This window comes from Pinus tabuliformis, chromosome 4_1 (assembly GCF_031772625.1).
Source record: "Pinus tabuliformis cultivar Carrire ecotype Pingquan chromosome 4_1, CPIR1, whole genome shotgun sequence".
In the NCBI taxonomy this organism is placed as follows: domain Eukaryota; kingdom Viridiplantae; phylum Streptophyta; class Pinopsida; order Pinales; family Pinaceae; genus Pinus; species Pinus tabuliformis.
Genome location: NC_142303.1, coordinates 414,134,280 through 414,149,977, shown reverse-complemented (window position 1 = coordinate 414,149,977; position 15,698 = coordinate 414,134,280).

Sequence of the window (15,698 nt, the reverse complement as noted above, 5' to 3'; positions counted from 1 at the left end):
CATATCCCACTTCTCAAATGGTTCAAGAGTCACTTGAGGTTGGAGAGGCATTTCGTCCCTTGGGGTCAGCTTCCCCATCCTTTGGCATCGGTCACATTGGCTGATATATCTCTTGACATCTTGATGAAGCATGGGCCAATAGTAGCCTGCCTGTAGAATTTTGAAGGCAGTCCTCTTGGCTGCAAAATTTCCTTCACAAGGTCCATCATGACAGGTTAGGAGGATGTCAAAGACTTCCTCCTCCCTTACACAACGCCTTAAGATCTGATCAGGGCCAAGTTTGAATAGGTTGCCCCCGATCCAAGTGAATGAGGCACTCTTCCTTACAATTCTGCTTTTCTCTTTTGAAGATAGATGCGGAGGGAACTGTGCTGAGACCAGATAGTTTTCTATATCAGCAAACCATGGAGAGAGTACTGAGATAGCAAACAGATGTTCATCTAGCATCTGGTCGTCGACTGTTCCATCTTCACCTGCAGGTAAATCCAGTCTAGACAAGAAGTCAGCAACAACATTTTCTTTACCTGGTTTGTCAACAATAGTCAAATCAAACTGCTGAAACAGAAGTAACCATCTAATAATACGAGCATTCACATCTGGTTTATTCATTAAATATCTAATGGCAGCATGATCAGTATGTACAAATGTTTGATAGCCAGTGATGTAGTGTCAGAACTTGTTCAGGGCATGGACCACAACCAAGAACTCTTTCTCGGTTACAGTATAATTCAGTTCTGCCTTGGATAAGTTTTTGTTGACAAAGTATATGGCATATGGGAGTTTTTGTTTAACCTGTCCTAAGGCTGCCCCTATGGCTTTTTTCGAGGCATTAGTGTGGATGTGGAAAGGTAGGGCCCAGTTTGGACCTCTCAATATCGGGGCGGACACCAACTTGTCCTTTAATTCATTTAGATCCCTTTGAAAGTCGTCCATCCATTTGAACTCAACATCTTTTGCTAAGAGGCCAAACAGTGGCGAGGCTAGCTTACTGAAGTCTTTAATAAATCTTCTATAATATCCCGCTAAGCCTAAGAAACTCCGAACATCTCTTACCTTCTGAGGAGGTGGAACCTTTTTTATGAGAGCAATTTTATTAGGATCCACCTGAAATCCTTGGCGAGAAATGGTATGTCCTAGCACGGTTCCTTCAGTCATCAGGAATTCACATTTTTCAGGACTAAGGGACAGGTTCATCTCAATGCACTTGGTTATAACTTTTCCCAGATTGGACAATGCTTCCTGGAAGTTGGACCCATAAGGAGTGAAGTCATCCATATATATTTCCACCAAATCATGGACCAGCTCAGAAAAGATGCTCAATACTTCTCTTTGGAAAGTGGCAGGAGCATTGCATAGCCCAAAGGGAAGGACTCAGTAAGCAAAGGTACCCCAAGGACAAGTGAAGGTGGTCTTATCTTGGTCTTCCGGGCTGATTTGGATCTAGTTATACCCACTAAACCCATCTAGGAAAGAGAAAAACTTATTCCCCGCCAGTCCATCCAACACTTGATCTATGAAAGGCAGGGGAAAGTGGTCTGTCTTGGTGGCTTTGTTTAGTTCTCGGTAGTCCACACAGATTCTCCACTTTCCATTTTTCTTGGGTACCAACACCAGAGGGGACACCCACTCGCTATCTGAGATGGGGTAGATGAATCCTGCATCCAATAGTTTTTGCAATTCTTCTTTGACAATGTCCTTAAGGGCTCGATTCATTCTCCTCTGAGGTTGTCTAACCAGTTTACAATCTTCTTTGATGTAGATGTGATGGGTACAGACCGAAGGGTGGACTCCTTTCATCTCCTTATAGCTCCAAGCAAAATCATCTAGATGACTGGCCAACAGACTATACAACTCCTTTTCCTGTGAAGGAGATAGGGAGGAGCTGATCTTTAATGTTCTCTCGGGGCCAAACTCCACATTTTTGACTCTGGGAGTGATTGGATCGGTCACACAAAGGTCCACTAAGGTGCTGGCTTGAGTATCCTCCACCAATTTCTCTAAGGACAATGCACTGGGAGGTGGATTTTGAATCAAGGTCTCAATCAAATCATCCTCGGTTTGAGGACCTCCCCTGGTGGTTTCTAAGGTGCACAAGGGTGCAGAGTACACCTCATCCTCTTCTCCTTCTTCCAACCAAAGTGGTAAGTCATGCTCTAATAGAGGTTGGGCAGGAGGGTATAGGACTAGCTGCTTGGACATAGGACCATTTTTGATGGTCATGTTTCCTGCTCGGCAGCTTATGTAAGCATCCGCAGTGGCTAACCAAGGTCTTCCCAAAATAAGGGGGTATCCAGTAAGCTTTGCCTTTGGTTGAAGAACCAAGAAGTCCGCAGGATACTCCCAAGAGTCAACAGAGACCAAGACATCCTCCACAATCCCTTCGGGAGTCACAATGGAGCGATCTGCCAACTGCAAGACCATCGAGGTCTTCCTTAAGGAACCCTAAAGGTTGAGTTTGAGCATGGTATCCTAGTCATCACGTTAATGGCAGCCCCTAAATCAATCAAAGTGTGGGGTATCATGGTGCCATTGATGTGGACATCAACTACAGGACTCCCAGGATCCAAATATTTTGGACAGATTACTTGCCCCAACATAAGATCAAACAGTTGTCCTATGACATTGATGGTTGAGGCATCTCTTTTTCGCCTGCTTGGGTGCCTGAAACACTTTTCCTTAACCAATTTTTTGTATATCGGTACATCTTTGATGGCTTGGAGAAGTGGTATTTTCACACACAACTGTTTGAGTTCTCCCAGAAGCTCATTCTCCTCTGGGTCGGGTTGTGTGGTCACTATTAGTCTCTCAGGAAAGGGTGGAGTGGCCTTGGGTTCACTTTCCTGTTTATCTTCCTCATCCTCTGGGGGAGGAGGTTGCCGATCCAGAAGAGTCTTCTCGGATCGCAGGTTGATCTCCTGGATCTCCACAGCATAGGTAGGGCATGTTGTTTCCCCAGTATATACTTGCTAGGCCTGTCAGTTGTTGGGATTTGGGTTCGGTTGAGCAAGCATTTGGGGTTGTCTCGGAGGAGTAGGAGGTAGTGGTTGTGGTTGAGCTGGTGGTGGAGGCAAAATGGCAGGAGGAGTGTTGTACTGGGGCCTCCACCCTAGTTTAGGTGCATTCCACTGAGGCTGTGGCTGGACATGTGAGTGAAACGAATGAGTAGTGGGCTGAGTATGGTATTGAGGTGGGTAAGACCATGGAGGAGGCACAGACCAGGAAGGATGAGTAGGGGGACCCCAAGAAGGCATGGGAGCAGATTGGTTGGGGCTGTAATAAGCTTGGGATGTCCCTTGCATCCCCTGCTGGTAAGGTCTAGGTCCATGTGGCCTCCTTTGGTTGAGGAAGTAGAGAGGTTCAGTGGGTGCCTCAGTTCCTTGGTACATGGCCTTAAACCCAGGTAAGGTTGGGCATTGGTTTTTGGGGTGGTCCTCCTCACAAACGAAACAACCTCTACTGAGTGTAAGGGACACTCATTCTTAGGGTGCTTCCTTGTACACCTAGGGCAGAAGATGGCTAAAGCCCTCTCAGCTTCCTCTTTCTTTTGCTGGATTCGGAATGTATCAAGTTGCATGGCAATGGTCTGTCTCACCTCACTCTTGAGGTCCTCTATCTAATTTTCAAACTCATGCTTGGAGAAAGTAGTACTAGCTGAAAGGGTGTTTCCTCTACCTCTTTTCCGAGCTGCCCTAGAGTGGTTTCTAAACACAGTCTTTATATCCTCATAAGATAGTTGGTAAATATCTCCTCCAGCTTGCATGTGAAGGGTATCTAGAAGGTCTTCAGGGACTCCTCGGAGCAGGACCAACTTGAGAGATGCAGGGTCAAGTGTGCACCTGGCCCACTTATAGCTAAGTTGGAACCTTTCCTCATAATCTTCTAAAGACTCATCATTTCCCATGGTCATCCGAAATATTTCTCCCTTGGCTTCCTTGGTCCTACAGTAGTCTCGATATTTGGTATTGAAAGCTTGCTGCATCTGAGCCCAAGTGGTGATACTGTTCCCAGGTAAGCCCATGAACCAGTGTAATGCTGCATCGTTGAGGGTAGAGGGAAAGAGTTTCAGTTTTTGCTCATCTTCTGTATAGTCATAGGTTCAAAAAAGGACAACAAACTCAAACAGGAAGGTATCAGGGTCTTCAGTAGTCAATCCATGGAAGTGAAGTAAAGAGGAGGGGCTTATGTTTTTCATTTTCATGTCTCCATTGGTCTCTCGAATGGGAAAGGCACCTTCTATTCTCTCATCTTCTCTTCTATTCTCAGCCATGGCCTCAGGTGGAGTGGTTTCTAACTCTTCTTCTGTTATAGGATCTTTGTATATCTCAGGAGGCTCGCCTATAGGTTCTTCTGGATCACTGTCACCAAAGAAGAGAGAAGGGTGACTCAGTGAAGTGGTGGGGGTGTTGGGTAAGAATTTGTCGGTTTTATCTCTGCTCCTACAAGGCATGAAATGGAGAGGCTTTTGATTGCTTTTTTCTTTTTCTGCTTGTACCTGCAAAACTAAAATAGATTGAACTGCAACTAGCTATCTTGCTGAAATGAAAATGCCGAATTGAAATGAAAGCAGGAAAGGACTAAGCTATGTTGCTCAAATGAAATTGCAGGAATGAAATGCTACTCTACGATTGCAGAATTGAAATTGCAGAATTGAAATGCTAATCTATGAAAGCAGGAAATATCTATTTTACTTTTGCAGAAATGAAATTGCAGAATGGAAATGAAATAAACTATTTAGCAGAAGGCGAGTGTAGGAAAATAGAAGAAAAGCAACAATCACCAATACTTTGACGCTTCCCTGGCAATGGCGCCAAAAAGATGGTGGGCTCCAGTATTGCAACAATAATGCTGCAACACCTGGGACTCCCTTCTTTACTTTTATCAACCCGGTAGTTCGTAACAAACTTGGAAGCGACGGTGCTGTATGAACAAGTAGTAGCTCTTGCCGCAACTGTCACTTGGTCAGCTGGCACAATTCCACTAGGGGCTCAAGCCAACTTCTATGAGCTCTTAGAAGAAGCTTTTTAACTGATGGATAGAAGCTAACTCAAAGGAAGTTGATCTACTTGCAGAAAGAAACTGAAAGCCAAAAAGTAACATAAACCCTAGCAAACCCTAATTCTACCAGCTAGTCCTACTGATGCAGAGGAGAGAATGCAAACTATTAAAAGAGATGCCATTACTTCTATGAAGGTAAAATGCACATGTCTATGCTATCTCTATCTGAAGAACACATCTTTTTGTATTTTTGAATAAGTTATCAGAATTATCATGCATGTGCTTTTAACTGGCTTTTTACTGTGCAGGGGTGGATCAAGGAAGGGGAATGCTTGGAAAAGGTTGGGAAGGCTCAGAGAGGGTCTAAGGAGTCCCTAACACCCTTCTAGAGAGTTTCACAAAGTTTGGCTATCCAGCAACCTCACTTGTGAGCTTCTACAGGAAGTCTACAGGGGTTCTATAGGATGTTTCAGGGATTTCTACAGGATGTTCAGAAATTTCTACAGGATGTTCTAAAATTGGATTTTGGAGGATGGGTGAGTGAAAGAGGATGCATGAATGGATAGGGAGGTAGGGTAGGGGTCTGAGATGACCCAGTGACTGATGGATGAAGTGATGAGAGGGTGTGGAAAGCTAACTTGACTTAAAGAAGGCTAAGGTAATGGAAGAGCAAGAAGGTAGGGTTACGTGGGCAGAAGAATAGTTGTGAGACGAGGAAGCTAACTAGGAGATGGAGCAGCTGGCCTGGACGAAGCTTAGGTGGATGAGAGAGATGGAGATGCCCTGCACGGTGTGCACTTTAACCAAATCAACCAAGTCCTGCACACAATCAAAATCTCAGCTAATCTATCCTAACTGTCAACGAAACAAATGAACAGCAGCTTTATTCATAAAGAGAACCATGTACATCACTTAATCAAAGAAACATCTAAAAAGGTCTGAACGCATGACTAACTTCTACCAATGAAAACATTACACCAAAGATTGCATGGTCAAGCAACTAGTGTTTTTGTTGGGCAGCCCTGTTTCTGCAATTCCAGCCCCTGATCCAATAAGGGAGAGGTGAAATTGAGAGTGCAGACAACCCCTTTTTCTGGAGCGTTATCAATTATTATCCTATCAATATATTCTACACATCAGAAGCAATTCTATTCCTCAACAATGACCTATTTAACCAACACAACTAAATCTTGCTCAACAAAACTTCGTTTCAAATGCATAAAGGAAAATCACAGTGCTTAAAGGAAAGATAACAATACAAAGAAGGAGGCCCTAGGCTCTCAGGTTGGGCCCAACCCCGAGAGCTATGGTTCCTATAAAAAAAATCAGAGCTGATATCAAATCTGACTGCTTCCCATTATCAAAAAATAACCATAAGTCAAGAGTTATGCCAACAATGGCTACAAAAGAACAAAACAGAGCTAGCAGCACTGTAGTGCAAAATGTGCAAGAGTTTTTCAAAATTCCTTTTCGAAGGTTGAGGCCTTAACATTTATACAACATGAGGCCCTAGCTGGCCTCCTAAATCTATGGGACTTGGCTACCCAAATTGTGAGTGAACAGCTCCTTCCAAGAAATCTATTAGGCTGCCTTCTAGATCTGGTTTTGGTGGCCTTTGGAGCTCGGAGTTGGGGGTGAAGATCCTAAGGGAGGCTATTTAATTCCATAGACAACGCCCCTATGAATCCTCAACCCAAGCTTCGCTATCTCCTAGCCCATGTTTGCTCGGTTTTGCTCCAACATGTGTCAAAAAATCCTGAAATGAGCACGTGTTAGTCACCTAGGAATAGTGACTACCCTTATTCGTACAAATGACATAAACATACTAAAAAATAATGCATAAGTTATGAAAAATGAAGGATTGAACAAGGGTAATTAGGCCAAATGAGCCCAAAATGTTACCAAATTTGGGGCTCATCAGCAGTGTAGTTGGTAAAGCTAAATGGAGGACCTTTCCTAGGAAAAGTGAATGGCAGACGGTTGAAGCCATGCACGGGTGGCCCAACTGTTTGACTAACCAATAGAACCATAGTCTTAATGATCCAACAAACTGAAAGGGGGCACAAGAATATAAATAGATGCAGGGAATGCAGGAGCAGATATAGGGAAGTAGTTCAAATACCATGGTCTTTGAACAACGTGTCCAAGAGATAGAGCAAGTAGCCGCTCAATGTGCTACCGACCTTGCAGTAGTTCGCGCAGAGTTGGGAGGTCTGCGCGTGAAGATTTTCACACTGACAGAGTGACTTGAGGGTGAGTCATGATGTTTGTGTTGGGGGCGTGTTGGGCGCGGGATCCCCCAAGGCAAGTTTTGGGGCTTAAAGCCCAAGTTTTGACTAAGTCAGATGTAAATACTCCACGATCTATGGGCACGGAGAGCAAAGTTGTAAATTGAATCATAGGATTTTCGACCCTTACTTTTGTAATGTAATGTCAGCTTGAGAACTCTACCCATGGTCCGTGGACCATGGGATTGTATAAATAGAGCGAGGCTCTAAGTTGTAAAGAAGTTAAGTAGAAGTTAACCGAAAATTTAATGATGAAGAATTGAGTCTAGGTTGAAGTGTAAAGTTGAGCCATTGGGTCATAGAGTAGGAGAAGGCTCTATAGCTGAGTGTGAAGAGGCCTAGTAGTCTATAACTCAGTGCATGGACCCCTACTACAAAATGCACAGGGTGGGTTGAGTCTATAATCTTTCGAGAAGTAATAAAGTGAAGTTTTACATCAATTCTGTGTATATTTTACTATTTTTTGCACTGAATGTATTGGGTATAGTTTCCATTTCTGTTGTTGATAAAGCGAATGTAAGATAAAGTATCTGTTTACATGAAGATAACTAAATGTTATAATAAGATAAGTAAGATCTGTGGTGTAACTTGGGGAAATAATGCAGATCGCTGCTTTAGTAGAGTGAAAGCACCTCAGCCCCTAGTTAGGGCTACGCAAAGGCCTCGCAGGTCAGGATAGTTGTTAGGTCCCTATAATACTAGTGATTACCCCATTACTATTGTAGTTGTATCCCTTATTAATATTGTTGTTCCCCTATTGTCCCCATATTGTTATTAATGTGCCCCATAGAATCCCTCTATTATTATTTTTGTGGATTTATATTATTATTGTTAGGACAGCTGGGTTATATTGTAACTCCTTAGACTCCTATATATAGAAAGGAGGTTTTGTCATTTGAATCATCTAAGAATGGATCATTTGTGTAATTTAAAGGAGGTTTCCCCCTTGAAGAGGCTAAATTCTAAGGCGTTCAACTATCTTTTCTATCTTTTTGTGAGCTGGTTTCATAACAATAGTGCGCGAATTAACCTGCACGAAGGTATTCACAGTTGGACTAAACTGACCCCTCATACATCTGAAGGGTGCAGAAACTTGGTCCCAACATCCCCCCATACTACTTTGGGTGAGACCTTAGTCCACAGTTTGCGGGCTATTGCCAACAGGGCCATTAGTACAAGGATTTGTTTGGCTAAATAACTCCGAACCTAGGTCAGGCCTCCTCAAGCCAACGGTCCTTGTGCATTATCCCATCATAGGAAGGCTCACATGAAGAAAGGTAGAATGGGTGATTATGATACTGATTTTGTCCTTTCATGAGTGAATATCATTTGGAGATGACATCATCCTATCATGGCATGATGATGATCAAGGGTCACTGCAGAAGAGGAAGGAAGGACACCTGTGGAGACAAGTCATAATTAAACACCATCATGGAAGAATAGAGGAAATTTGGACCATGACAGATGGATGGAGACTAAGATGACATGAAAGGCTCTAGTACTATAATAAGATCCTTTGGAGGATGAAGATGAAGCACCTTACAGATTAATCATGAAGAGTTGAAGACAACAACAAATAGAAGAGCTTGGACTTTATGCACTATGAAGTCTTAAGTTATTGTTGCCAAGTCATGGATTCTCAAAGTGTCATCACAAAAGTCATATGTGGTCCATGTATTTTTTCCACATTATTTGTGAAATTTAATTATGAATTTTCCAAAAAATGAAAAAATGTAAAATGTTCGGAAGCCCAAGGGTCCCACATGGAATATTTAAAGTCACTAGAGATTCCTAAAGTCATGTAGAAGCTTAATGGTCACATAGGAATTCAAAAAGTCACGTGCGAGCTCAAGAGTTAGAGGGGAAGTTCAAGAGTCACAAGTCATGGCGAATCTATCACTGAATTATAAAGTCTTGTAAGAACTTGGCAAATCTTTCACTGAATAATAAAAGGTGAAGTCTTGGCGAATGTTTTGTTAAAGTATGAAACCATATATGATAATAGGAAAACATATTCATTAATTTGTAATATACTAACATACATGTTTGGAAAAAAGAAACATAATTTTCTCTTCCTACAAACAATGTTGCAAGTTTCAGTGGTCATGTTTGTCAAGGTTCTCATTGTACACTCTTTCATATCCTTCTATTAGTTTTCATAATATTCCACAACAAAGTTCTTGTAGGTGTTGATCTTGACCACCGGTTCTGTCAAGGTAGGAGAGATTAATCTTTTTTCTACCACTTTTGTCAGGCTACCTCTTTTGTTAAGCTATTAAATTTCTTTCTTATTCCATAGAGTCAAACTACGAGATAAAAAAAAAAAAAAAAAAAAAAAAAAAAAAAAAAAAAAAAAAGTATGACTTTTGTCAAGCTATCAAATTTCTTTCTTATTCCATAGACTCCAACTGCAAGATAAAAAAAAAAAAAAAAAAAAACAAATTGTTTACCCCAGCACACCAACAAGTAGCAAGCCCCAACTGTATGATATAAGAAAGTTGTAGGTATCCCAAAAGCCTGAAGGGGATCGAATGGAAAGAAGTGAGCGTTTTCAGAAGCCTTCCAATCAATATATTAATATATACATATAGATTTACTATTATTTTAATTGGAAATCTTCAATTAAATAATAAAATTTAATTACGCCTCTCCCAATCTGAATTACTTATTAGCATAATTCACTACCTTCATACGTCTTGCATTTTTTAACAACGTTGTCACCTGTGGATTAATTTCCTTTTTCATGCACAATCTCCGCCTTTTAGGACAATATGGTGCATTGACCCAACCCCATATGGTGCATTGGCCCAACCCCTATAGATCATTACAACAAACTAAGAAAAATAGAGAAGATGAAAGGTTGTACAAACCAGCATATTTTTCAAGCACTAGCCCAACCCCTACAGATCATTACGACAAATTAAGAATAACAGAGAATATGAAAGGTTGTACAAACTAGCATATTTTTCAAACAACTAATCCAACATCAATACCTTAACTTTTGCATGAAGATATCATATTGAGAACATTTGAAAAATGGTGGGAAATCTGGGCATTGACTATCTCTCTTCTGCAAGGGTGATGTGGAAAGAGTGATAAGATTTCACTGTTTTGAATTTTTTTTTTTTGTTAAATCAGAAAAACCAATATTAATGGAGATATTGGTATTTTTTACTAAATTTTGTGAAGTGACTAAATGTAGCTTTAAGCATTCACCTTAAGATGTTTTTTATAATATAATTTCCTATGTCTATTTAATATCTTGATTATCGCCCACGGGGCTTTGGATTGATAGTGAATAGGTGTACTATTAAGGCACTCCTTGCAATAGGTCACTGATTCAAATCCCCCATGGGTGGTTAGGTAGTATTATATAGAAAAAAAAGATATCTTGATTATCATAAAAACCAACCTATATCCATCTTAACTCCACTTCTACCACTCTTGGAGGGATGAAATCTATTTATCCCTCTCAGCACTTGGTAGACTAGGAATTAAGATGGATCTAAGTTGATATAATTTCTCCTTTTAATAGTCTATGCTCACATGAATATCATGATATTACCATGGGTCAATACCATGGGTTATCATAAACCTGAAGCTTAAAAGCTACTATTAGTAATTTATAAAAATTAATAAAATTAATAATTGATTTTTATTTTAACCAAATTAAAATGTTTAAATGACATTAAATTACAAGATCCATTTTTACCCTTGATCTACCAAGCCCTAGGATCAAATATTTTTTCACTCTATGCTAGTTTTCATATCACGATATTTGATCCCTCCTTGGGCTTAGTAGATCCAGAGTAAAGATGGATCTATGCTGGTTTATTTCCCCCCTTTAAATAGCCTACATTCCACGTAAATACTATGGGTCAATACCATGTACCATCATTTTTTTATTAATACTAATATTAGGGTTAATAATGGGTTCATAATGTTTTTTGCATGGTATTAATAATTATTTGGCCCATGGTATTTGGCCCATAGTATTTGGCCCATAGGCTTCACCTAAATATAACACATTTTTTGAGTGTTCTTAAATATAATGTGACTTTTGGAGTAAATATAAAAAAATGTTTTATTTATTTACCATACCTTTCCTTTATTTTTATTTTTTATTAATTTACCATACCTCTTTTATAAATATGGTATTTGGCCCATAGGATTCACTTAAATAAAACCTCTTTTTTTAACCTTCTTAAATAGAAAGAGGGTTATGTACTAAATATAAAAGGATTTTTTTATTTATTTACCATACATCTAGTTTATTTATATTTATATTTATTTACCATACCTTTGGAGTAAGTATAAAAAGAGGTTTTATTTATTTACCATACTCCACTTTATTTTTATTTTTATTTATTTACACGGTAATATAAGGTGACTTATGGAGTAAATATAAAAAAATGTTTTCCATTATTCTTTATATGATTATGACTAAAACTTGGAATATGGCAAGAACATTATTCAATCTTTAAATAAACATGAAAATAAGAGACTTGAATTTTTAAATAAAATGAATTATTCTCTTGTGACATTTGTTCCAAAAAATAAGGTCATTTTCTCGAAATTAACCCCAATACCATGAAATACGGGAAATTGAAAGAAAAAAACTTTTTTTACACCGAATATGGAGGGTGAAATGACTATCATAAATACCTATTCTTGAAAATTAGGGTGAATGGAAGGTTGTAACTCCTAATTTCAAGGGCTAAATTTACTTTTTTAATTCTCTCCCTTAAAATAAGGTGGGCTAACCTCCATACTTATTTTTTTTATAAAATAAATTTGAGGTGATTTGTAACAATTTACCGTGATACAAAATATTTAATATTCGCCCAATAAAAATATAAAGCCCCTTAATTTTGCCTAAGGGTGAAAACTCGCCTGTAAAATTTTCCATGCCACGAAGTGCAATCAATTTGATAAGGCAGAAGATTCCACGCATACCACCACCACCCACACCACCACCAGTTCCACCACCTTCACCTCCATCTTCACCTGTACCACCTCTTCCTTCACTTCCATCTTCACCTGTACCATCTTCGCCATCACTGTCAGTCAATATGGCAAGTGCGATAAAGTTTCCTGTGTTCATGGGAGTAGGAAGTGAAGATTCGGACCAGTTTTGGTTCATGATAAGGGTTGTATGGGAAGCACAGGGAGTTACAAATGAAAATATAAAGAATGTGATGTTGGTCAACGCTCCGCAAGATCATGTGTTGACTTGGTATATTAAGCATTATAATGATAATCTGAATGTAGGAAATGCAGATATCCAAATTGCTCTGAGCAAATAGTTTAGCAAGCCAAAGTCAGAGGCGTAGTCAATCATTGGATTCAAAGAGATCACAATGCTACCAGGTGAAACTCCTTGGGAGTTGGATCAGAGACTAAAGTGTATGATTCATAAAGCTAATATGACTTAGATGGATGGACAACACCGTGAATGGTTTGTAGCATTATTGACGCCGCATTTGAGGAACGCGTTGTCACAACAGAGGTTAATGACTCAAGTAGAAGCCTTGGAGATCATGATGAGGATGCATGAAAACATGATATAGGATCCTAACTTAGGAGTTTAGCAGATCCACGCGCAGTTGAAAAACTTATGCCTTGAGATGCAAAGACTGAAACAGGACAGAACAACCTAACCAGAAGTGTGCGAAGAGGTATGTTGCGTTAAATGTAAGGGCCAGGGTCATGACAAGGACCACAACCCGGTGTTCGTGAACTACTCGCAGGAGGAGGATCGATGTTGTTAAGAAGGAGGCACAAGCAAGACCTAGCATAGTGTCTGCTTTGTGGTGAGTGATTTTTCAAATAGGAGGAAATCATGCTACGGACAACTGCCATTTGTTACAAAAGTACACACAAAATTCGCAACAGTTGTTTTGTAATTTTTGTAGATCGGTTGGACACGATGAGTGCACTTGTAGAAGCTATGTGTTGATGATGGATAAAACTACCACCTACAGAGTTCAGGCCAAATTGCAGCCCCTTGACCAGAACACAGGAGTGGCGTGAACCAGATTTTAGGGACGCGGACGAGGCCGAGGTGGAGGAGGACCTGGAAGAGGTCGTGGATAACTAATATGTTACAAATGTGGAGAGCTAGGAGATTATGCCCGTGATTGTATGAATCGAACACATCCATCATGTATGTATTATACCTTGTTTGATCATGAGATGGAGGATTGTCCTACGTTGATAGTGAGGATGCGCAACAAGGGAGTGCTACCACCTCCCCCGACTCAAAACCTGTAGATGATGAGGTCTGAGCTACGCGAGGAAGACCCAAATGTGAATATTGTGCTCTGAAGTGGAATTACAATGGGAGATGATAAAGGCAAACAACACAAAGATAGTACTTGGGTTCACAAGGCTCTGACAAAAGAAGTAGAGTTTGATTTGGAGCACGCTATGGAAACCTTCATGGAAGCTAAGATGAGCTTCGTTGATGCCTCCACTTCAAGAAGTAAGGATAGATCAAAGCCATAAATGGACCCATCAATGCTTACGACATTCCTAGAAACATGCATGAAGCTACTGCACAATAGTAAGGTTGTAAAAGGATTATAGGAACTCATTAACAAATGCATTGGGACCGCACTAGGAGAGCCATGTGTAGTCTGGAAGATTGGAAAGCATGCGATGAGGACAGGAAGAGAAATGAGGTTGACTGCGCAGATTGGAGAATATGAGATGGACCATGTAATTCTAGATTTAGGATCAGACGTGAACGTTCTGCCAAAGCAAACATGGGAGCGCATTGGAAGACCTATGCTACAATGGTATCCTATCTAGCTGTGAAAAGCAGACCAACAAAAGATAATACCTATGGGGAGATTGCAGGGAAGCACTGTGGATATTGAAGGAGCAAGCACGCTAGGAAAATTTGAAGTGATAGAGATTGTTGATGACAGTAACCCCTACCTCATGCTCTTAGGAATTGATTGGGCCATTGACATGAAAGTGGTGATTAATCTGAAGAAGTGCAAGATGATTTCTAAGAAGTCTCTGCACATAGTCATACCCTTGGACCTTGCAGAAGGATTGCGCTACACCTAGCCGATGCACGACTATGAAAGCGACAACAATTTGGACTGCATCTACAAGATAACCGTGCGAGAGAAAGACTAGGTAAATCCTACCACGGATGGATGAATTTCATGGGAGCACGAAAGCTCCTGTACTTTAGATTTGGATGAGGAGATAGAGCGATGGTAGAACCAGTTGCATGAGGTAACCACGTTGAACTGCAATATGATGACAAGATCGTTACGCTACGTATTGACAGAAGTGAGGGACCTACCTACTTATGATGGGTTAAGTGAGGTAGATGATTTCTTGGATAGATTTGAAAGGGAGGTGCCGGAAAAGCAATGTTTCTAGGCTTTGAAGTAGGTACTCCTCGCTACGCCTGCAAGGTGGTGGGGTACGCACCAAGGAAGCTTTGAGGACTTGCACGAATGTAGGAGAATGATTCGCATACATTTTGGGAAGCATAAGATGTGATTAATAGACAAGTATGACAGACAGGATGGTCTGCATGCGCACCTGGCAAAGTGGAAAAAGGTCTATGGAGAAGAGCCACAACTTGAGTGGGTGCACCTGTTTTGTCATACCCTAGATGTTATACCCATGAATTGGTATATAGAGACATTTCTCTGCCATGGGACGGGTGAATGGAATATCCTGCGCAAAGGGTTCCTGTTAACCTTCACTTTTGAGGATCGCTGGTGGGACACTATTGATGATGCACTACAAGTAGTAAAAGAAGCTATCTTTAGGATACAACAGGAACTAATAGAATCAATTCAGCCTAAATGGGCTACTCAGCTAAGCTACACACTGAAATGTTATAATGTAAATGCTAAATAAGATGATGGGGATCCGCAAAAAATTAACATTCCAGAAATAGAAGGCCATTGTGAGGTTCAAGGACCACAAATTGAGGACCCCACTAGTTTGGAGGAAGGATTACCTGATGCACAACTCTTTGCTGTGTGCATAGCGGATGGAAAATCTGAAGATATAATCCACTTTCTCGCAACTGGAACTGTGCCAAAAGAGTACTCCATCGAGCAGAAGAAGGAACTGGTGGTGCACGTGGTAGATTTTTCTGTCATTTCGAGGCACCTATATAAGATGGGCAATGATGAAATACAGCGAAGGTATGTACCTGAATTTGAACGAAGCCATATCCTTGTGAACGTGCATGTGGGCGATGTGGGAGGACACTATGCAGGGATAGTGACTGTGAAAAATATTATGCGTGCAGGGTTATGGTCGCTGACCCTTCATCAGGATTCACAATCACATTACAAGGCTTGTGATGTATGTCAAAGAACAGGTAAACCATCGCGGAGGGACAAGATGCCTTGAATCCGTAAATGACACTGCAAC